Source organism: Pelodiscus sinensis, chromosome 1 (genome assembly GCF_049634645.1).
Source record: "Pelodiscus sinensis isolate JC-2024 chromosome 1, ASM4963464v1, whole genome shotgun sequence".
NCBI classification, from domain to species: domain Eukaryota; kingdom Metazoa; phylum Chordata; order Testudines; family Trionychidae; genus Pelodiscus; species Pelodiscus sinensis.
In genome coordinates this window covers 30,988,344-31,011,682 of record NC_134711.1, presented here as the reverse complement: position 1 = coordinate 31,011,682, position 23,339 = coordinate 30,988,344, and positions in this window count along the sequence as shown.

The window sequence follows — 23,339 nt, the reverse complement described above, 5'->3', positions numbered from 1 at the left end:
ATACAAGCAATTATGAAGCAGTTTATATACTGTCTATTAAATATAATAACAATTAGTCTCCTTCCCATTACAAACACCAATGGCTAACAGTTATTTAGTTCCACCCAGATGCTCCTTATCTCAAGGTCTCTGCCAGAGTCAGCATTCTATCCTTATCTCCGTATGGAGGCGAGAGGTGAAGGCAGCGTCTAATTACAGATCTCACGTTGTCAGGCCACAGACTTAGCCTGACTCTTGCTCTCTTGTTAACAAGACCAAGATGGCTGCACACAAATTCCCTTATTCCCTTTTCCTGCCTCCACAAGCTGGACACTGTTTACCACAGGTGGCTCCTGGGTACTGGTGCAGTGGGGCTAAGGAAGGCTCACTTCTGCCCTGGCCCTGTACCACTCTCAAAAGCAGCCAGCAAACTCCTTCCAGGCAAAGGGTAGAAGGTGTGCATCAGTGGGGGGAGGGGCAGCTGAAGTACCTGCACTTGATAGCCTCTTAGCCAAAGCCGTCGGGATCACCTGTCAGAGGCTCCAAGATCTACCAGTGGATCCAAAGCTACTGGTTGGTGAGCACCTGAGTAAGGAAATATCCCTGGACATGGGGGGAAAGAAGTTAGAATGCTAGGGAACACAGAGAAGAAGCAGCACCCACTGAGGGGCCAGGTGTCTGGGCGTCCAGTTGAGAGGTTTCCAGCTGCCCCGGCCAGGGTTCCTGCGGCTGGCATTGGTCAGCCAGGGCAGAGTCCTGGCTGGCTTGCAGCCATGGGGGCTGGGGTGGGGGCTGGGACTGTGTTCAGGAGCTTGGGGGGGAGAGGCTGGAACCGTGCTGGAGGGGTGCCACAACAATTCCAAGCATACAACAGTTAGCAAAGGAAATTGAAGCTCAACTATCCGTTCAGGTGAAACTGTTTGGTAAAATACTGACTTTTATTTGTTTTTTTGAATATTGTATATTATGTTTCTAATATTTTTGTAAGACCTGTGAGACTTCTAGGCCCAGAATGTGCCCCTCAGGCCCTGATTCCCAGCCCCTGAGTATGTGACTCACAGCCCCTCCAGCCCCTGAGCATGACTCCTACAGCCTCTGAGTGTGGGGTTTAAGCCAGGGAGGAGGGGGGAGGGGAATGGTTTGGGAATTAGTGTCTTTCCCCCACCACAACTCAAATAAATGTAGTGTTATTATTTCATTATTAATATATTTTCAGTTTTTCTATGAAATAACTACTATGAACATATAAACAGGAAGGGGCACAATTTTATACTCTTGCTTCAGGCACAAAATTAGCTAGTTACGGCACTACCCTCTCTCCTCCACCCCAATTTTTTAATTGCCTTGGGTCACCAAGTCTTCCTGAATTGTCAAAATGGGTCCCCATCTGGAAAAGGTTGGGAACCGCTGACATAGAAGTACCGTATTTTCCGGCGTATAAGACGACTTTTGATGTTAAAAAACATCCCCCAAAAATCGGGGGTCGTCTTATACGCCGGGTATGCGGCTTTGCAAAGCCTCGGGGGAAGCCGGCGGCGGGACAGCCCCGGCGCGCCTGGGCTGCCCCGCCGCCGGAGCCCCTCCGTGGCTTTGCAAAGCCGCGGAGGGGCTCCGGCGGCGGGGCAGCCCAGGTGCGCCGGGGCTGTCCCGCTGCTGGGGGATCCTCAGAGGCTTTGCTCCCGGTGTCCCTGGTCTGCTGGAGACGGTCCCCAACAGATCAGAGGCACCGGGAGCAAAGCCGAAGCGGCGGCGGGGTGCCGCGCTTCTGAGGCTTTGCTCTGGCAAAGCCTCAGAGGCGCAGGACCTGGCCGCTGCTGCGGCTTTGCTCCCGGTGCCTCTGGTCTGCTGGGGACTGTCTCCAGCAGACCAGGGACACCGGGAGCAAAGCCAGAGAGGTGGAGGGGCGCTGGGGTATAAGACGAAACCCTATCTTTTAACTAAAAAATTAGGGGGTCGTCTTATACGCCCAGTAGCCTTATACGCCGGAAAATATGGTACAATTTAGCTGAGCTTCTATTACGTAGTTTAATCCTACAGACTGTAGTAAGTTTCCATTATGATCCTGAATGGGTGTGTCTTGGCTGAAATTATGTGACAAATATTCCTGTCTCAGCTGTGGAACAAATTTTTAGCATAACAGAAAGACAAGGCCTTATGGTCAAAATGGTGCCTTACTGGTCCTGTTTTAGGCATTTAAAGGAAATTATTACACAACGCTGACAATAGGCAAGACAGCACATTCCTGCAGGTACAATATGCTTTATAAAATGTGTTCCCTATGGTAAAAAGGACTGAAACCTCCATTCCAGAAAATCGTGATATTCTGAATTTTATTTTCATTCTGAACAAAATCAAATACCCAGCAAAATTGAAGTTTTCTGAGAAACAAAGTTTTTGAAAACAAGTTTTGTGTTGATTAGAATGTTCTGTTTCAATAAAAATTTAAATATCTTTCCAATTTTTAGTTTTGGAAAAATTGAAAACTAAAAAAAAAACCCTGGAAACAAAAAGGCATTTTGACAAGAAAACTCAGGAGACAGAATTCAAATATTGTTTAAATGGAACATTTTGGTATCTTTCAAATGTTTTCATCTAATTTTTCTGACTGACAGCAGGGACTAAAACCCATTTCCCAGGTGAGTGCCCTAACAACTGCACCATCAGCTATCCTGAGGTGAGTCTCTGTATTTCAATGAAAAAAATTAAAAATATCTCAGTTTCACTCTGCAGCGGAATGAAAACAAATGACAAAAACCTGAGCATATTTTGTGCAGCAGATTTCTTGTGTTCCAGCCAAACCTACTATTGTAGATATCCTGTTACCTCTTCTGTAGCTCACATCTCCCTGCCTCCTTTAGTGTTGCCCACATACCAGCATCTCCCTCTGTCTCATCACAGAAGATGTCTGCTCTCAGATCTCACTTCTTCCACAAAGCCCCAAATAGGATCTTACTGCAGTAAACATGCTGATAGCCAGCCAACATGTTACAATAAATGTGTGTGTTTGTGGGAGGGGGAGGGGAGAGAGATGTGGAAGAGAGTACTGTGCTTCTTGTACAGTACTATGTAAGAAATAACAATGATTAATACTCTGCTTTCTGAACACAATAAGGTCTGAAAGAATGTGTTCCGGAACACTTTCATTTGCTGAAAATGATGTGCCACTAATGAAAGAATCCCTGTTGTGGAAGAGCTTCACCTTTGTGTTCTGTCAGAGGCCCCTTTACTTCAGCTGATGTCCCTGTGGCTTTGTGTCTATTGCTAGTATTACCACAGTTCTTAAGTTTGAAACCCACACAGGGAAATCCTTAGAAGGTTTTGGGCGACAGTCTTAGCTTCATCATTAAAGAAACTTGCTTCTCATTCCTGGCCAGCTGCTGCCATAATTCAATAAGACCTTTGCCCAAGAAAGTCTGTCAAGAAGGGGAAGGAGCTGGGTCAGACACAGAACTGCTTGATTTAAAATTGGCACACACTGTTCTCTAGTGACTAAGTTGACTGCTGAGTTCAATGTTGTGCTCCATGAGACAGAAGACCACAGTGACAAAGACAAAATTGCAGAAATTGGAACAGCAGGAGGAGGAATAGTATGTTGTTCTCAAGATCCAAGTATAGTCTCTTATCTGTGTAAAATCTTCCTATTGGGAAAACAGATACACACATAACATTTTCATGCTAACAGGGTAGAGAACAGTTTGACTCTTTGGAACTGCATAAAAAAATCTGTTCCCCTGCCTGCAAATCAAGAGCCCTTGGAGAAGAAAAGTAAATTGGTTGAGTGTTGTCTGCCCCTGGACAGTTTACATCTCAATAAAGGAATTAAAAAAGCTCATCTGGGCATTTATCTATTCCTCTCAAACCTGAGTGTACTTCATTCAAACTCTGTACAGAGCTTTTGTGCCTAAAATGAAAACATGGAGGGTAAGACGGCACACACATAGTTGTCTGTGGCATAACTGGAGAAATGGTACATTAGGGTGGAGGATTATTGAACCACCATTGAAAAGACCATACAGAAAAGTGTCATGGTCAAGTTGGGTTGCATTATTTACAGTGAAATAGAGGCAGTACTTTGCGTTAAACCAATAACTATTTATTAACTAGCAGCGGATCTGTGCTAAAGAAATACATTGCCTGTTGAATGTATTCTTGACTTTTATTATGAACATGCTGGATGTGATTCTAAAGTTAATGTTGAATTTCATTTGTGTACTTAAAGCAAGGATTCAGTCTTTTTTGTTTTTATGGAAAATATAGCTTATCATAAAATTTATAGCACTTATTCTTTGTTTACAGAATGTATTTTCTAAGAATTTACAAGCAAATCCAATAACTAGTTTGAGTTAAAATTAAACATTTCCTTAAAGAAAATTGATTTATCCATCTTTTCTTTGTCCTCACATGTATTAGTGGAGTAATGCAGAATATTCAGACTTTCCATATTGTTAAAATAAGCTGAAAATTTCTGCACAGGTTATATCTGAAGAAATGTGACTGTAATGAAGCTTGTTATTAGAAAGTACCTATTCACTATGAGTATATAGTGTACAATCAGGGTCAAGCTAGCAGTTCAGCTAACTGTTAGATAAAGCTATTGTAACAGTAGAGGTAACTCAGTCAAAAACTTTCTCTTTAGCTAATTTGCATACAAAGATTCTATTGGTAGTAAGTTCTGATGGGGATTGGCTAGTATAGTTAAATTGCTGAGGATGAGCTATCTCTAGCTAGAGCAATGTTTCTCAAAGTAGCTGGTGAAACCACTGCTAACTGGCAGTGCTGGTGTGTTTGTTTGCCATGGAGTCTCATGGTTCCCATTGGCTCTGTTTCACCATTTGCAGCCACGGGTCTCTGTGGGAAGTGGCATGAGCTGGGCCACCCGGAAGGGGCTAGCTCAGAGGCTGAAAGCCCTTGTGCAGGCCCTCCTGCATCCCCCACATTTCTGACCTCCTGCTCTGAGCCCCAAAGCCCTATCCTGACTCCTGAACCTCCCCTACATACCACCACCTGAAGGATCTGGGCAATGCCGGGTAAGTCTTCTAGTATTATATCATTTAAACCTCCCCATGTTAATAGCAGTTAAAAACAATTATTTCTCTTCAACTGTAGGAGTTTTATTCCTGCTGATGCTGTGAAATAGAAGGTTGTGGTGTACACCATAATGATTCTAGAAAGCCACAGATTTATTGCAATATTTATCTTGGCTATGATGTTCCGTAAGCAAGAGTAGTGGTAAGTAGTGTATGTCACCACTGGCTACACTGTGCTCCATCTTCATTAGCAATTCATATGTATAATGACAAAAAAAGAGAAGTGTGATATTTTAAAGGACAGTAAATTCTGCTTCTGAGAGTCATTTAGCAAGCAGTGTAGCTCATCCTGCAATCCTTAATAAGGCATAATCCCCACTGATTTCAATGAGAGCTTTTTCTGAGTGTGGATTGCAAAACTAAACACAATCTGGTTACCAAAATCACATAGAAATGCAATAAAATTAAACAACATAGCCAGTGTTTCCACTTAACTGATTTCTCTAACACAAATATTATGGAAAATTGGTCACACACAAACAAGGAGGCAAGTTGTAATTTGTTCAAAGTTAGTATGTTTTTTGCAATAGGCTGCAATATTTTTCTATATTAGCATTTCCTTGAAAAGTGCCTACAATTTTCTACCAATTATCTTAAAAAGCATCATTAGAGATCATAAAAAGCCTAACTGTTTCTGAGGTTACAAATAGATGTAAATCCTTTGCAGATATGCAGATTATATGTCCATTATTCCAAATGTTGCATTTATGCGATGTGCATATTTTATTTTACTTAAAATATTTTGTAAATATATGCATTATTTGTTCACAGATGGTAAAAATCCACTCACTAAAATGTCACAAATGTTTTATATATTCAGAAACTTTTAAAAAGATTTCTTTTAAAGAGACAGTCAGTTGCAGAAGGCCTAAAATTAGACCTACCAGCTTTGTTTGGATTATGCTTGTATGTAAGGTATACTGTCCCTCTGGTCTGCCTGCTGCTCTGTTCTCTGTGAGCCAGCAGGGCACTGAAACATGCGAACCATGCACAAGGCAGACATAAATAGAAAGCAATGGACAGCAGCTATTTTGAAAAGGAAAACACTGATTTGTGACAGCTTTTCAATCTTTTACTATTTTATTGTGCTTTTGTTTCTTAGCTTTTTTTTATAAGAAGCTATATATATAAACAGCAAAGTTCTGGTGCTGAGAAGGAGCACATAACTGTAGCTTCCCATTTTTGGTTTGCTTTGTGCTTTTTATTTGGTGTGAAAGGAAGCACAGAGCAGACAAGGACAGTAGCTCTTGAGGAGGTTTAGACATTGCCTTCTTTTTGTTGTGGTTCAGAGTTTCAAGGGCATCAGCAGCAGAGCAGGGAATGATTTTCAAAGGAGAGAGACAGCTGAGGACAAGCCCAGGGTGAGGAGATCATAGAACACTGCTTTTTTTTATTACCATTCATCCTTTCCTGTTTTTGCTTACATAACAATGTACAGAAAAGAGGAACCCTAAAGAATGTCTGCTCTCAAATAATTTCAAGCTAAAGAAGGAGCAATCCAACCACACAAGCCCATGATTTAGATTGATTTAGCCACTCCACAGTGAAGAATACACAGTATAGAATGACCCTTGCTTTCATACATGTTTCTGAACATCTTTTATGCTGTTGGTATATACCTATTTTATATTGATTTCTAAATATCTTAATCATTCAACCACAAATGCCTTCTTTGGCTCTCCCAACAAAACTTAAAAATTACTTTTTCATAACATATTTCATATAAGTATACTATAGAATGCATAAGACTTTCCATGAATAAATACAGTCAATAATTAACTACCCAGGCTAGAGAAAAGTCACAACTCTTAAGACACTATCTCTTTTTTGAGAGAAAAAATGGATTTTATGTTGTGTATATATAAATTACAGTATATCTATAACTCATATTAGAAGAACTCTGTCTTTCAGTGTTAACATTAGCAAGATACAGTTAAATATACTGTCCTTTTCTGAAGGACTCATACATTAAAAATTGTTTGCTATTTTCTGTTTCTGATTAATTTTGAATCACAAATTCTAACAAATAAAACTGTGTCTCATCGACTAATGGAAGTTTGACTCCTTAATTCTTATTTTTTACATCCTTCTATCACCTCTTCACTCACTTAATAGGAATTCTTCTAGAGATGGTACTGTTACAAATTTATGCCAGGCTGTAAGCTAGTCTGCAATGTCAAATTACATTGGCATGGTGATGTCTTTCAAGGGTGAGAAAAAACCACAGTGATGAAAGATGTAGTTAAACTGACTTTGCCCTGGTGTAAACAGCACTAGGTTGATAGACGAATTCTTCAAATTAGTTAGCTCCTGTATTCTGGAGAGATTGATTACCTACAGTGACAGGAGAATTGCTCCCATAGCTGTGATGCCTACATGCAGAGCTACAGTGATGCGACTGCAGCATTGTGTGTGGTTGAAAAGTTTTAAGTGCGGGCATAACCTATGAAATGCTACTGTCATGTGCCTGTGATGGGAACAGTGTTTTAAGCTTCTGAGTGGTCAAAAGAAGATTGGGCTTCAGGAAGCAGCTTATTCCTTAGGGGGAGAGAGAAATGAGTGGATGTAGTTCCAGATTATTCTTTCCTACTCTTTTTTATTACAATATCACAGTGCACAATGCAGTGTCTCACTTGTCACACAGAGTACATTACATTTCTGATCTGATCAGCAACTCTACTAATTGATTTCTTGACTAAGTTAAGATGTTGTTAACTTTTCACCCAAGTGTGTTTGTAGAGCTGACTGGAGTCTCTAGGTGCTTTGTAATGTAAAAATATTATAATAAAATCCCTGAGTGGTTTGGATCTCAGTCATTTTAGAGAATGCTTCTCTTCACATGGGCTCCTATGACAGTTGAGGTTATCAGACCAGGACACTCAAGTTGACAGCTCCCAGAAGATTATACAAGGAGGCAGCTGGCAACAAGATTATCTTGGTGAGGGGTCCTTGGCTTTGAAATTCACTGCTGCCATAACCTTTTGGTTTTCTTAGAGCCCGGATCTGAACATGTTGCAAAAATCTGCCTGTTTCCCCTGACTTTCTCTGAAGAGAGGCAGACCTAAGATGGGCTAATAGGTGGATGGTAGAGACTTTGGTCAAAAGAGGTTTTTGGACACACAATACTGACACATGATGCATGTGGTGAAACACATCTAGATGGAGAGGTGTTGATCATGCATGGGCTCCCTGTTCAGCAAACTTTGTTAATCTATTTTATGTATATTTTATAAGGGATATAAACCTGATCTATTTTGCACTGATATAATTGGGAAAACTCCTATTGATTTCATTAGTAGTTGGATCAAACCCAATGGGTTCTAAATGATCTATAGGCACAGTTGTAAATTTGAATAAATATCTGCCTTCCCTACACTACTATGAATGTATCCATGAGATTATCTAAATTATGATAGCACATCAGCTAAACTAGGTTGTATTTGAAATTGATGTAGTTAATCTAGTGCAAAGCCTTATGGTTTGCATTAGAACAATACCAAAATAATCCAATTTAAGACTTCTTTCAAATGCTCTAAATCCCCAATGCCAGAGGTTCCATTCAAAGTTTCAGAACAGAAACAATCTACAGCTAGAGATCCCTTGGAGAGAACTGTCCTATTAACAAAGAGGGAGTCATTCTATCTTACTTTTAAAATCTTGATGCCATAGGCATGGCCATTTGCTTAAGTGGTTGATGAGCTCATCTCGTTCAGTGAGTCTCCTGCTGTGGCCATTAGCAAGAGTTTCTGAATGGGTTTTAAAAAATGGATGTCTAAAACTGATTTGAAGGAGAAATACTATGAACTTCTGAAAATCATATCCCTTACCAAGGATCCTAAAATATTGATTTGGGAGCCCAATTATTTGCACTTTAAAAAAAAATTATTAGCACCAAGCTTAATGCTTATTAGAAAGTAAAATCACTACAGGTCAAACCTCATAAGTCTGGCATCCTTGGGACCTGACCAGTGTCAAACCAGTGATTTGCCGGAGCATAGGAAGACAATATTGTCTCGCAGTATTAACAACACTTCCATTGCTTACTGGGTTTGTAGAAGACATTTAGGGGTAAATTAGAGCTAAATAACAACTCAGAACACTGAGAGCCAGGACTGGTGGCTGCAATCAAACTTTATGGGACAGCAGGCAACTTGGTCACACCCATTATAAGTGGACATCCAGCTAACTAAAATCATGCTGGATCACGGGTGTTGCTGGATCAGAGAGTGCCAGGATAGAGAGGTTCAACCTGTTTTTTTGTTAAGTTATTAGTTTCATTACTTTACCATCTGACACCTGTAAATATAATAATTATGCCTTCATCATTCATTGATAGCGTTGAGTTCATAGAATCATAGGGCTGGAAGAGACCTCAGGAGGTCATAGAGTTCAGCCCCCTGCCCACAGCAGGACCAACCTCAACTAAAGTTGTTTCATTTATAAGTTGAAAATTAGGCTAAAATGGGGAAGGCTTAGAAATATTTCTGTCTTAAAAGCTGATCATGCATAAGGATAGCTTAGATACAGTAAATGACATCCATGTGCCAACTAAGTCCCAAATTGATTGGACTGCCATTGACAGCTGATAGACTTTCTATACCAGAGCTTTCATCCGTAGAGCTCAACCAATATTGACAATGGTGGGAATTTTTTGAAGGAATTCCTAATGTAGAGAGGATCACAGAGGAGTTCAAGAATGAACTGAGTGCTGGATGTGAGTGCAGAAGGTAAGATGAAGCAAGTCCATGGAAACGGTTACAAACCTACGGCTTAATTCTGAATTTTCCTCTGGCTTTTTTGGTTATGTCTACACAGAAATGTAAGCCTAGGCCTAAGCCCAGGCCCCACTTGTGTTCTCACACCAGCTGTGTTAATTTAGGGTTGAGGGTAGGGACCCCGGATCCCTGCAGGCTCAAGGGTACAACCTTGTGTTAAGCTGGGTGTGAAAGTATGTACCTCTGGAGTGAAGCCTGGAAGCTGTTGGAACCATTGTACACCTAAACCATTGACATGGGTTGACCTCTTGCACTGCTCTGCTGGCAACATACAACTAGCCCCCCAGGGGATTCTTCTCACCTAAAATGACAACCGCTAGTGCCACAAACCAACTGAGTTACCTGAGTGCTTTACCTAAACTACTCATGGACCAAAAATGGAGGCACCAGTCCATTTACAAGCTTTCCAACCTTTCACCCCTATGGGAGTATAAACCTAAAATGATATCATCTTGCAATGCAGCAGGATCTATATAGTGCAAGCTCATTAATTATTCCAACCCCCCATTGATGTGGGAAGATATATACCAGATTTTGTTTTTGGAGCGAGGATTCCTCACCACATCACTCACAAATACACTGGTTAAGATAAAGCAGTTTTATTATTTACAGAAAAATAGATTTTAAGTGTTAGAAAAAAAGATAAAAGTAGACTACCTAAAAATTATACTAAAAAGATTTAAATCAAAGAGTGTCTCACCCTGTTGGTTAGTACAAGCAGTTTTTAGATGTTTTATACATAGGCAGGGATCCTCACTACCAACCTGGGACCAACACTTCCTCTGTTTCAGTCTTTGATTCGTCAGTGTTGCTAAGCATTAAATTGTAGAGGTAATGATGTTCCTTGGTAATGTCTCTTCTCCCTTTTATAGTTTTTTTTCGTCCACATGGCAGGAAACCCTCCTTTTTTCCAAGCCAAGTTTCCAGCCCAGTTTATGGAAAAATACAAGTACCAAAATAGGAATTCAGTATCATGTAGCTTGGTCACATGCCCTTGTATGCCTTGCTGAGTCATAGTCCCACTGCCCATAGGCTTTCTGAGGTGTCCACAGCCTTTTCTTTGTCCGTTTTTTAGTGGATTCACTAATAGCATTGTTTTTCTTCTTTATTGTTGTATCTGAAAGCCTAGCTGTGAGTGTTACGCAGAGCAAACACATCTGAAATACACTTTAATAGCTAATATTCATAACTTCAAATATAAAAATAATGCATGCATACAAATAGGATAATCATATTCAGAAAATCATAATTTTTCCATAAACACGTCATATGACCCATCTTATACAAATGCTACTTAATCAAGATGCAATATAATAATAGAATATTGATATTATCATCTTATTACTTTGGTGAATATGCAATATCAAATGTCACAGTAGAATCTAGAGTCTGATACCTATTGTTTTCCTGTGAGTAAGTGGCCGCAGATTGGCTTGGGTTCCAAAAGTCTTCCAGATATATTCCAGAATTCCTTTGGGCAACCTTCGTAGTTCTCTCTGTGCCAGCAGTCTTTGGTGCAGTCTATTGCAAATGGAAGCACACACCCTTTGCCATGTCAACAGCTCTGGTCAGAGTTAATATATCAGCTGCTGAACTCTGGTCTGCAAGCACGCTATCAGAGAGCCTGCCGGATTTTCAATGGAGACCATAATGTAGTGGTCAATTGCAGAAGAACTTTGTACATGTTAGTTTAGGGGTGGTGAGGCTTGCATTCTTTCCCCCCTTTGGGAACATAAGCCACTTAAGATAAGCATTGTTGCCAGGGTAGCAAGAACAAATATAAGATAAGGGTAAAGGGCAAGAACGCATAAACAATGCTGTTTACCCTAAAATACTGATCACGTAAACAGGGCCAAAGAACAAGTAGATCCACAACAGAACCAGATCGATAACTAACAGCTAAACCCTAAGCCCTGCACGTAATGAGTAATTCCTGGAAATTTCCAAACTACAAAACAAGGCAGGGAAAACTGTATTTAAGGCTGCCTCAGAGCCTAGCAAATTAGACTTCACAGATGAGCTTTGAGTACCAGCGCCTCGCAAGCTGAGACAACCTCCCACTTTGTCCGCAGCCTGCCCGGGTTCCCAGGCTTGCAGGAAGGGACGTAAGATATGCCGCTTCTTTGTTATAATGCTCTTCCATTTATGGGGCACAGCTGTTAGCTGTCAGGAAATAAACTGTTTGTGTTTGACAGATACCTGTGTGCTGTGTTTTGTACTTTGAGAACCCAGTGTCGGACCTTAAACTTACTCTGGCCGGCTACACATTCAGAGGAAGCTTTTTGCAAGAAGAGCTGCTTCCATGTCAGAAGAGCACAGCCCAATTTAGGTGCATGCTGCCTTGGTGCCTTGGAACACTCAGACCAGAGTAGGTCTAAGTGGCTGCCCTGCAGGGAGGATCAACAGTAAAGTCCCTGGCTCGGCTCAGCTCAGCTAAGGGAGGATGACTCCAATATCCCAGACACTCTCCCTCCTTGCAGGGCAGTTGCCTGGTCCCACTCTGCTGTGTTCCTTTCTCCTGGGTTCCCCCAGTGCTCACTAGGGCTCCACGTGGGGGGGGGGGGGAGGAAGAGGAGGAACTAGGCAACATTCAGTCTGAGGGCAGTTAGCGGAAACCAGCCCCAAAACTTCCCCACAGCCTCATGAGGTGAGGCAGAGGCAGCAATAAAGGATCTATGGATGAGGGAGTCTTCCTAGAGCACAATTTCCATAGCACTATCATATACAGGAAACAGGGCGGGCAGTAGAGGTTCCCCCAGCACAATGCATTTGTAGGGCTAGATTGTTAACACTAAAAGGTCTGGGTGGTGCTAGTGTTACTAGATTTGCCTGTTACTCTGTGGAATGCTCATTTATTAGGGTTACTCTTGTGAGAGAGGGGTGTTAATAATTCTATCAGCATGCTGCTTGTGTTACTTGTGTTCTCATACAAAGCTTTACTTCTCCCTTCTGCCAGTTCCCTCCCAGTGGAGCTCTCCTGCAGGAACTATGTCCCTACGACTGGGTTCTTCCCTCCCTAGAATCAGATGAACACACAGACACTCACATCCAATAACAGCACATCTGAGAGGACTAGTTAATGAGCACTCACAAGCTGATCCCTTATGTATCTCTGGACTCGGTAGGTTGGGTTGCACAGCAATGCTAAATTGTGACCCTCATGTGCCCTTGGACTCAGTGGGCTGGGTTAACAGCACTTTAAGGTGCCATCCTCATACGCACCCAGTGGTTGCACCTCCCTATCCCCATTTTCACATCATAGCTATTCTGCTAGTAACCTACTTGATGAGCAAACTCCACAGGATACAAAAGAGATACAAAAGAGATCTTTAGCTTAGATACAAGGATTGTTGTTGCAGAGTGAATGGGGAAGCCAAGACAACACCCACAAAGGGGAGGGTTGAAGAGAGAGAAAGAGAGAGAAACAGACAGCTTAACAATGTAATTTATTTATTTGTAAGTAGTAACCACAAATACAACAGTTACAATATTAAATGTAATTTAAATCTGATTACAAATGTTAGGCTGATTATATAATGTGGGATCAGTAGGCTATACCTGAGATGATGGGGGTGAAAGATAGATCTCACCACTCCGTGAAGCTTGAACTGATCAGAGTTCCCAGATGGTGATGGTAGCTTGGGAGCAAGTGTGTTGGAGACAGGCAGAGCAGTGCCCCAGTATGATCAGTGAGGAAAAGATGAAGTCCTAATGGAACTGATGCAGACTTTAGATCTAGGCATCAGAATACTTTACTTGAGCATGGGTGGGGCATTTGCTCATGGTTCAAGAGGGAATGCTGAATTTGCTTATGGGTAAACAGATGGTTCAAGGGAGTATTCTAAAGTTGTTTAGTTTAAGCTAGGCAATGGAAACTGATAATTCCTGGCTATGGCTGGTGCGTGTTTGAGGGAGCTCATAATGCAATTAGGCAGCTTCAGTATTTTGGATATCCATAGAGGATTTATTACTAAAACTGGTCAGATAATTACTCATCTAGGTGTGGGTTCATTAGCATCTGGAGCAGAAATTTCCCACCAGGCAGCGCTTTCCATGTCCCATAGTTCAGTGCGGTTCTTGCTTTGGAAGAGCTGTTCTCCATTCTGCATGTAAGTGAAGAGGTCTTTCTGTTCTATCTTTAATGCCGATGAGGCTGGGGGTGTTTCCTTAATCCTATTACCCTTGTCTGGAGGGATTTAGGTGTGTCTTCCTCTGCCTTTTCTATGTTTTGGCTTTGGTTCAAGCAGAGACCCTTGGGAGGGGGTCTTCCATAGTTATTGTGCCCTGACTCACCAAGAACACAGAGCTGATAGGCACTTTCGGATACAGTTACTTTGACTCATATCTGTGCACTGCAGCATGGATGCCTGATTCCTAGCTTCAGGCATGGGCAGAAAACTTTTAGGTTATGTCTAGACTACATGGCTCTGTCGCCAGAGCCATGTAGATTAGTTTACTAGACATACCCAAATGAAGCGGCAATTTAAATAATTGCCACTTCATTTAAATTAAAATGGCTGCTGTGCTGAGCCAATCAGCTGTTTGTCGGCTCAGTGCACTAGTCTGGACATTCCGCAGTCGACATCAAAGGCATTTGTCGACCGCCCCGGTAAACCTCATCCCACGAGGCATAATGGGGCGGTCGACAAATGCCTTTGATGTCAACCACAGAGCGTCCAGACTAGTGTGCTGAGCCGACAAACAGCTGATCAGCTCAGCGCGGCATCCATTTTAATTTAAATGAAACAGTGATTATTTAAATCGCCGCTTCATTTGGGTATGTCTAGTAAATTAATCTACATGACTCTGATGACAGAGCCATGTAGTCTAGACATACCCTCAGTGTAGATGTTATAGTCCAACATTCCCTGACCCATATTGGTCAGATGACTTGAATCTCACTAAACCTAGGCTTATATTGCTATATAGACATATTCTTTTTGCTGCAAAATCAATGGAACAGCCATATTAGAAAATCCCCCATTGTGTGTGAATCTCTAGATAACATAGGGAAAGCATAACTAGCTCCTGCACCACTCCCTTTGCAGTTCCCATCATAAAAATCTTGTGTGGAGGGAGATTGAGTTCTATGCACATGAAGTGTTGCTTGCATTGTTTTAATCCCTGTTTGACGGACAGCTCCTGAGGAACTGTAGGATGTAGGTTTCTGGAGCCTTGAGACTTCTGGGAACAGAAACGAGGTTGGGAGAAACACAAACAGCTCCCCACTTTAGCTGATATAGCAGATTTGGGCACAAGTGAAGACTTGTCCATCCGCCCTGATTCTCCACTGTTTTGCATCTTGTTGGGTTATTTACACTTGCCCAGATTCAACTATACCCACCTTGTATAGCGCAAATGACTACATGAGGTTGAGACTGTGAAAAGGCAGGCCGCATCTGGAAGCTTGGAGGAAAAGTTGGAGGTATTGTGACCTTGCTTTCTCAGCACAAGAGAATAATCTGACCATGGCATTTGGATACCCTAAAACAGACATTGGGTGCCTTAAATATCCTGTGAAAAGTGTCAAAACTAAAAATATAATGAGGAAACTCTGCACTCTGTGGAAGGCTATGATAATGTGGTTATATCTTTAATATGTAAAGTAATAGACTCTTATTTGGAATTATTTCTACTGATAATTAGTAAACCCTCTGCTTCAAGCATTATTGAAAGTACTGTATTTTTCTTGTGTGGGTCCATATACATTAGAATTAACAGTGGCCAGAAAGCAACTTACCCTCAAGCAAATGAGGAGCAGGAAAAGCAAATTTACTATAAATCATCCAAAAAATGAAGCATTAAATCAGTGTATAACAGAAGGCTTCTATTTTCTATGCTAGAAGAACAACTATTTTGTAAATTACTCACAATGTACTTAGCAGTATTACAAAATCTCAGAACATATTTTTTATCTAACTCGATTTGAAATTAAATGTTTTCTTCTGTTTGGGAAAGTGCTATATTTTTATTCAGGTTAACCAATGTGAAACAAAATGTTCCTTTTCAATGTTCATAAAAATAAAAAATTTCAGGCAAAAGCAACTATTTCCCACAGAACATTGTGATTTTATGAAAACCACATTTTTTTGTCAAAGGAAAAAAAATCATTTTAACCGAAAATTCTCAGCCAGCTCTACTGTGAAAAGTGAGGGTGGCAGTCCTAGATCAATGGAGTCATATCTGATTACACAAGGTGATATAAACATAGAAGTTTTATGGAAGATATGTGGAAATACTGAGGAGTTGGTATTTATACAGTGAGCATTGATTGATGACAGGCTGACCAATGTGTAGTCACAGAGAGAAGACTGCCTTCTTGAGACGAAAGCTATTCACTTTTCTTTTTTCTCTGGGGCTACGTCTAGTCTGCATCCCTCTCCGATATTCTCGCAACTGTAGACATGCCCAAGGAGAAAACCTGAAAGAGAAAGTGAGAGACAAGATTTGGTGAGCGCATTACATTCTACATTTCAGTTGCAATCCATTTTTTAGCCCAGCATCATTTAAGAAATTTGATGTACAAGCAGTCCCCGGGTTATATGGATCCGACTTACATCGGATCCCTACTTACAAACGGGGTGAGGAAACCCCGCACTAGCTGCTTCCCCCCAGCAGACCAGGGAGACGCGAAGCTAGAGGCCCCCCCAGCAGACCAGGGAGATGCAGAGCGGCTTTTCTCAGCAGACACCTCAGCTTGAGAATAAAGGACTGAGGGAAGTGAGGTGTGGGAGAATAAAACTGAGCTCTGGAGAAATGTTTGGCTAGAGTTTCCCCTACAATATGTACCAGTTCCGACTTACATACAAATTCAACTTAAGAACAAACCTACAGTCCCTATCTTGTACATAACCCGGGGACTGCCTGTAATATTTTCTAAATAATTAGGTTAATAACAGACAAAAACACAAAAATAAAAGGAAACCCTAGCAAACTTTGTCATTTCTCTTGTTGTTCAGGCTATCGTAGTACAACCCAAAGGCTTGGAAATGAAGTCCTTTTAACTGATCAGAGTGTACACTGTTAATTATATAAATAGTCGATGTGTATATAATTTTTAATTTCAGTGACTCTCATCAGAAGATACTACTGCTTGTCATGTCCAGAAGCTATACCTTTTTACTTTAATATGTATTTACTCTACATTGAGATAAATATTATTCATATATATACCCAGGGCTTCTCACTAACTTCACTCTAGAATAGCTTTCTAAGACTGAAAAATATTTTCTTCTAGAAAGGTTTGATTTATGATAGTGTAAATCTTTGTAACAACATCTAATTAGTACATTATTTGTCCTAGGGCTGTCAATTAATAACAGTTTACTCACGTGATTAACTAAAAAAAAGAATTACAATTAAAAAACTTAACTGCGATTAATCATTGTTTTTATCACACTGTTAAACAATAGAATACCAATTGATATGTATTAAATATTTTGTATGTTTATCTACATTTTCAGATACATCGATATCAATTACAATACAGAATACAAAACCATATGAAGCGATTGCTTTATATTATAATTTTAATTACAAATATTTGCATTGTAAAATGATAAACATGAGAAGTAGTATTTTTCAGTTTACCTCTTAAAAGTGTAACCCTTCTGCCAGGTAGGCCCGGCAGCAACCAGGGCTGGGTTCTATATCTAGGGGTCCATCTCACACAAAACCGGCTCGAGCCCCCACCCAGTAGCCTGGGAAATTCACACACCCATGGGCGCCTCTGAGAGGCAATGCTTACCCACTCGCAAGTACAGAGTCTGAGTGTAGAAAAGAAACATTTAATGAATACTCGCAACACCCCAAGAGTCTCTGGAGTCCAGCAGCCCAAAATCTCCCAGAGTCCGACACCCCAAAAGTCTCTGTCCCTGGTCAGTGCCACACAGAGTTCAAAAGTTCACCTGCAGGGTTCTACCTCCCAACCTGGGTGGAAAGGGGGGCAGGGGAGTTGATAGGGGCACCTTATGTGGTCTGAGGCCAACGGCGCCATCTCTCCATAAGGTTCTGCTGCAGCCTTTACCATGAGCCACTCTGCCATGCTCCAACAGCTATCTTGTTCCACTCCACCAGCCGCTCTGCTGGTCACCTGCCACTCCTACCAGCCACCCATCGTTCCCACATGCTGCTCTGCTGGTTGCCTACTGCTGCTCCTACCAGCCACCCACCGGTCATTCTCACCAGCTGCTCCGCTGGCTATAATGGGTCCGAGCTACTCCACTACGCTCCAACGGCTGTCCTGTTCCACTCCACCGGCTGGTCCACTGGTCGCCTGCCACTGCTCCTATCGGCCACCCACCGGTCATTCCCACCAGCTGCTCCACTGGCTGCAATGGGTCTGGCTCCTGGCCAAACCAGTGATTTCAGCTCTTAATGATTTCAACTCTTTAGCTATCACCTAGACTGGCAAAAGATGTCAGCTTCCACTGGACTAGCAACAAAAAGACTCCCTGCGGAGTCTGCTTCATGTCTGTCTTTAAAACAAAAGGGGGTAAGAGGCAGGGTAATCTTACAGCTTACACCTGGCAGGCATGAAGCAGGCTGACTCAAGCCCTTTAGCCCTCCCCCCCAACTCAGTTCACTCAACTCTGGAAGTGAGGAGGCTTGCTCCTCGGAGACCTCTTACAGTGATGGTGTCTCTCCTGCAAGCACTGGTGTCATGTTTTACAGTTCCCGCATTTAGAGGTAGCATGATTTGTGACCCCCCACAACAGCCCCAAATTATTTACAATATACCACATTCCATTCCAACACTGATCCTCCATCAGCCCTGACTGAGTTGAATTTACATAACCAACCACGGATTCCTTCCCCCTCCTGGCATGAGCTGTATTTACATATCAATAGTTAACAGTTAATTATCATGCAGAGCTAAACAATTGGAGCGAGCACACCCACCCCCGGAGCAGCTCCCTCCTTTTAGCTGGCTGATAACAAGCAGTAGTTCAGCCCCTGCTTATACAAGTATTGTAGTGAAATCTCTTTTTCATGAAAGTGGAGCTTACAAATGTAGGATTTGGAGCGGGGAGGGTTTGTAACATAACTGCATTAAAAAACAAAACAATGTAAAACTTTAGTACCTAAAAGTCCACTTGGGCCTATTTCTTGTTCAGCTAATCACTAAGACAAACAAGTTTGTTTCCATTTATGGGAGATAATGCTGCCTACTTCTTATTTACAATGTCATCTAAAAGTGAGAACAGATGTTTGCACAGCATTTTTGTAGCTGGCATTGAAAGGTATTTTTGTGCCAGACATGTATGCCCCTTCATGTTTTGGCCACCATTCCACATGACATGCTTCCATGTTGATGATTCACACTAAAAATAATGGGTTAATTAAATTTGTAACTGAACACCTTGGGGAAGAATTGTTAGTTTCCTGCTTTCTTTTTACCTGGATTGTGCCAAATAGTTCATGTTATAACAGTCTCTGCTGATGATCCAACATATGTTGTTAATTTTAAAAACACTTTCATTGCAGATTTGACCAATGTGAGATTTCTAAAAATAGCTATGACAAACCATCCAAAGTTTAGGAATCTGAAGTGAAAGGGATGAGGTATTGACCATGGTTCCAGAAGTGTTAAAAGAGCAACAATCTGATCAGAAACTATAAAACCTGAATTACCTACAAAGAAAATCAACCATATGCTGGTGGCATCTGACTTAGATGATAAATATGAACAGGTGTAAATCTGCACTGCTTTGGATTGTTAGTGAGTAAAATCCATCCTCATTATTTTTGAATACGATTATTTTGTGTACATAACTCTACATTTTTAAGTTCAATTTTCATGATAAAAAAAGTCTACATTGCACTACAGTTCTTGTATTAGGTTAACTGAAAAATACTCCTTTTAGTTGTTTACAGTGCAAATATTTATAATCAGTGATAAATATAAAGTGAGCACTGCATGTTTTGTATTCTGTGTTGTAATTGAAATCAAGATATTTGAAAAAGTAGAAAAATTCCAAAAGTGTTTATATATGTAGCATTCTATAATTGTCTAACAGAACAATTAATCAAAATTTTTTAGTCATGTGATTAATTGTGATTAATTTTAAAATCACTTGATAGACCTAATTTTCACTATAATGAACTACAAAGGTTAGGCTCCTTTTTAAGACACGAATCTGTAGCAGCAATAAACATCAAATGTAGACCCTCTGGAAAACTGATTGCAGGCTTCAAACAGCACTATGACTTTTATAACAACTTCTTCTGTTATAAATTCTGATTATTCCCCCCCCCCTTTTTTTTAACCTACCCTATTTTTAGATCATGCAAGATCTCGTGGTTAAGCTAAGGTGGTCTTTTTCCATATTTTCTATCTTTCTGACACATCGGAATAGCTTGCTTTTCGGCCCTTAACAATGTCCCTTTGAAAAACTGCCAACTCTCCTCAGTTGTTTTTCCCTTCAGTCTCGATTCCCATGGGTTTACCAAAATCCCATGAGCTTACTCAGTCTCTCTGAGCTTACCAAAATCCACCTTCCTGAAATCCATTGTCTCTATTTTGCTGTTCTCCCTTCTACCCTTCCTTAGAATTGTGAACTCTATGATTTCATGATCACTTTCACCCAAGCTGCCTTCCACTTTCAAATTCTCAATTAGTTCCTCCCTATTTGTTAGGATCACATCTAGAACAGCTTCCCCCCGGTAGCTTTTTCAACCTTCTGAAATAAAAAGTTGTCTCCAATGTAGTCCAAGAATTTATTGGATAGTCTGTGCCCCGCAGTGTTATTTTCCCATCATATATCTGGATAGTTGAAGTCCCCCATCACCACCAAATCTTGGGCTTTGGATGATTTTGTTAGTTGTTTAAAAAAAGCCTCATCCACTTCTTCCACCTGGGTGGGTGGCCTGTAGTAGACTCCTAGCATGACATCACATTTGTTTTTAATCCCTTTTAGCCTAACCCAGGGTATGTCTACACTACAGCGCTAATTTGAACTAACGCATCCAGAGTAAAAAACTAGTTCGAATTAGCATTTTGCTAATTTGAACCAGCATGTCCACATTAAGTGGACTCTGAACCGGGGTTAAGGATGGCCGGAAGCAGTGCCAGCAGGGCATCAGATGAGGACTTTGAGCGTGGAGCTGCTGCCTCAGGCTAGCTGAGGGCTGTGCTTAAAGGGAGCCGACCCCCACCCCGGACAGACAGTTCTCAGGGATGCCACGCTTGCAAAGCAGTCCTGGCTTGGAGTGCCCTGAGTGCCCACACTGGGCACATCACAGCACTCGGCCATCAGACCGGCTGCACTTGCCGCAGGCTACCATCTGGGGAGAGGGGGCAATTGGGGGGCTGCAGGAGAGCTTCCACCCCCAGAAGCTCGCAGAGCCAGCCCAGTCCTCCCCATCGGGGGCTCGTACCTCATTCCTCCCTCACCTCCTTCCACTTATCCTTCCCTAGCCCCCCTTCCTGATGTACAAAATAAAGAAAACGTGTGGTCAAAGATAGAATCTCTCTTTATTGAACAAAACTCGGGGAGACTGGGAAAAGGAGGTGGGAGAGGGGAAGAGAGAGGGTGGGAGAGCGGAGGGCAACTAAAATGATCAGGGGTTTGGAAGAGGTCCCATATGAAGAGAGGCTAAAGAGACTGGGACTTTTCAGTTTAGAAAAGAGGAGACTGAGGGGGGCTAGGATAGAGGTCTATAAAAGCATGAGTGGGGTGGAGAGGGTGCATCAAGAAAAGTTCTTCATTAGTTCCCATAATAGAAGGACTAGAGGACACCAAAGGAAAGAAATGGGTAGCAGTCTTTAAACTAGTAACAGAAAGTTGTTCTTCACAAAGTAAAGAGTCAACCTGTGGAACTCCTTGCTGCAGGAGGCTGTGAAGGCTAGAACTAGAACAGAGTTTAAAGAGAAGTGAAATAAAGTGATGGAGTTTGGGTCCATGGAGTTGTATTAGCCAGGGGGTAGGAGTGGTGTCCCTGCCCAAAGTTTGTGGAAGGCTGGAGAGAGATGGCACGAGACAAATGGCTTGGTCACTGTCTTTGGTCCATCCCCTCCAGGGTCCCTAGGGTTGGCCGCTATCGGCAGACAAGCTACTGGGCTAGATGGACCTTTGGTCTGACCCAGTATGGCCATTGTAAGCTCAGGGTTCAGGGTCAGGGGTCTCAGTGGACCACCTTGATTTTCATGCACACCTGCTCCTGGGTGGCCAGGCTGGCAGCTCTCCTGCCCTAGATGGCCACTTTCCTTTGCCTAGTGCAGAAGTCGAGGACGAGGTCAACGATGTCTGCACTAGACCAGGCGGGTGCCCGCCTCCTGCGGTCCCGGGCAAGCTCCCAGGAGCCGCCAGCCAGGTCCCGGGAAGAGGGGGAGGGCGGGGGGCATCGAGCCGTGCCAGGTGCAGGGTCTGCTAGCTGGATGCTGGCAGGCTTGCAACTGGCACAAGCACTGTAGCCAGACCGTGTCCCTTTAAGGGCTCTGGGGCCAGGAGGGGGGCATACGAATTTCCCTGGTGTTGGCCAGAGTGGCCACCAGGGAAAGCTGGGGAGGGCTAGCCTCCCACTAGTTCGAATTAAGGGGCTACACAGCCCTTAATTCGAACTAGTAAGTTCGAACTAGGCTTAGTCCTCGTAAAATGAGGTTTACCTAGTTCGAACTAAGTGCTCCGCTAGTTCGAATTAAGTTCGAACTAGCGAAGCGCTAGTGTAGCGCCTATCAAAGCGTCCGTTAGTTCGAATTAACTTTGTAGTGTAGACATACCCCCAGAGACTCTCAACACTTCCATCTCCTATGTCCATCTCCACCTCACTCCAAGCATGTTCATTTTTAATGTATAAGGTAACACCTCCTCCCTTTTTTCCCAGTCTATCCTTCCTGAGCAAGCTGTACCCTTCTATAGAATCACTCCAATCATGTGTATTATGCCACCAACTTTCTGTGATGCCAACAATGTCATAATTGTACTTATTTATTAGTGCTTCCACTTCTTCCCGCTTATTTCCCATGCTTCTCGCATTTGTATATAGGCGTCTAAGATCCTGATTTGACCTTGCCTCCCAGTTTTACCCTGAGCTCCTTTCTCTCTGCCATTGTAGCCCACGCTCCCTCCCATTTCCGACCCATCTGCCAGGTCTCCATGTTCTCCACTTACCTGTGGGCTTTGCTCACCTGTCCCCGTCAAACCTAGTTTAAAGCCCTCCTCACTAAGTTAGCCATTCTGTGTCCAGATAGGGTTTCCCCTCTCCTCTAAAGGTGGACGCCATTCCTGCTTAGCAGTACTTCCTGGAATAGCATCCCATGGTCGAGGAAGCCAAAGCCCTCCTGGCGACACCATCTTCACAGCCAGGCATTCACCTCCAGGATGCACCTGTCTCTGCGTGGGCCCCTACCTTTGACAGGAAGGATCGAAGAGAATACCACCTGCGCTCCAAACTCCTTCACCCATATTCCCAGAGCCCTGTAGTCACTCTTGATCCGCTCAGTGTCACACCTCATTATGCTGTAACCTGCAAAAGGCATCTACTTTTAACATCTGAG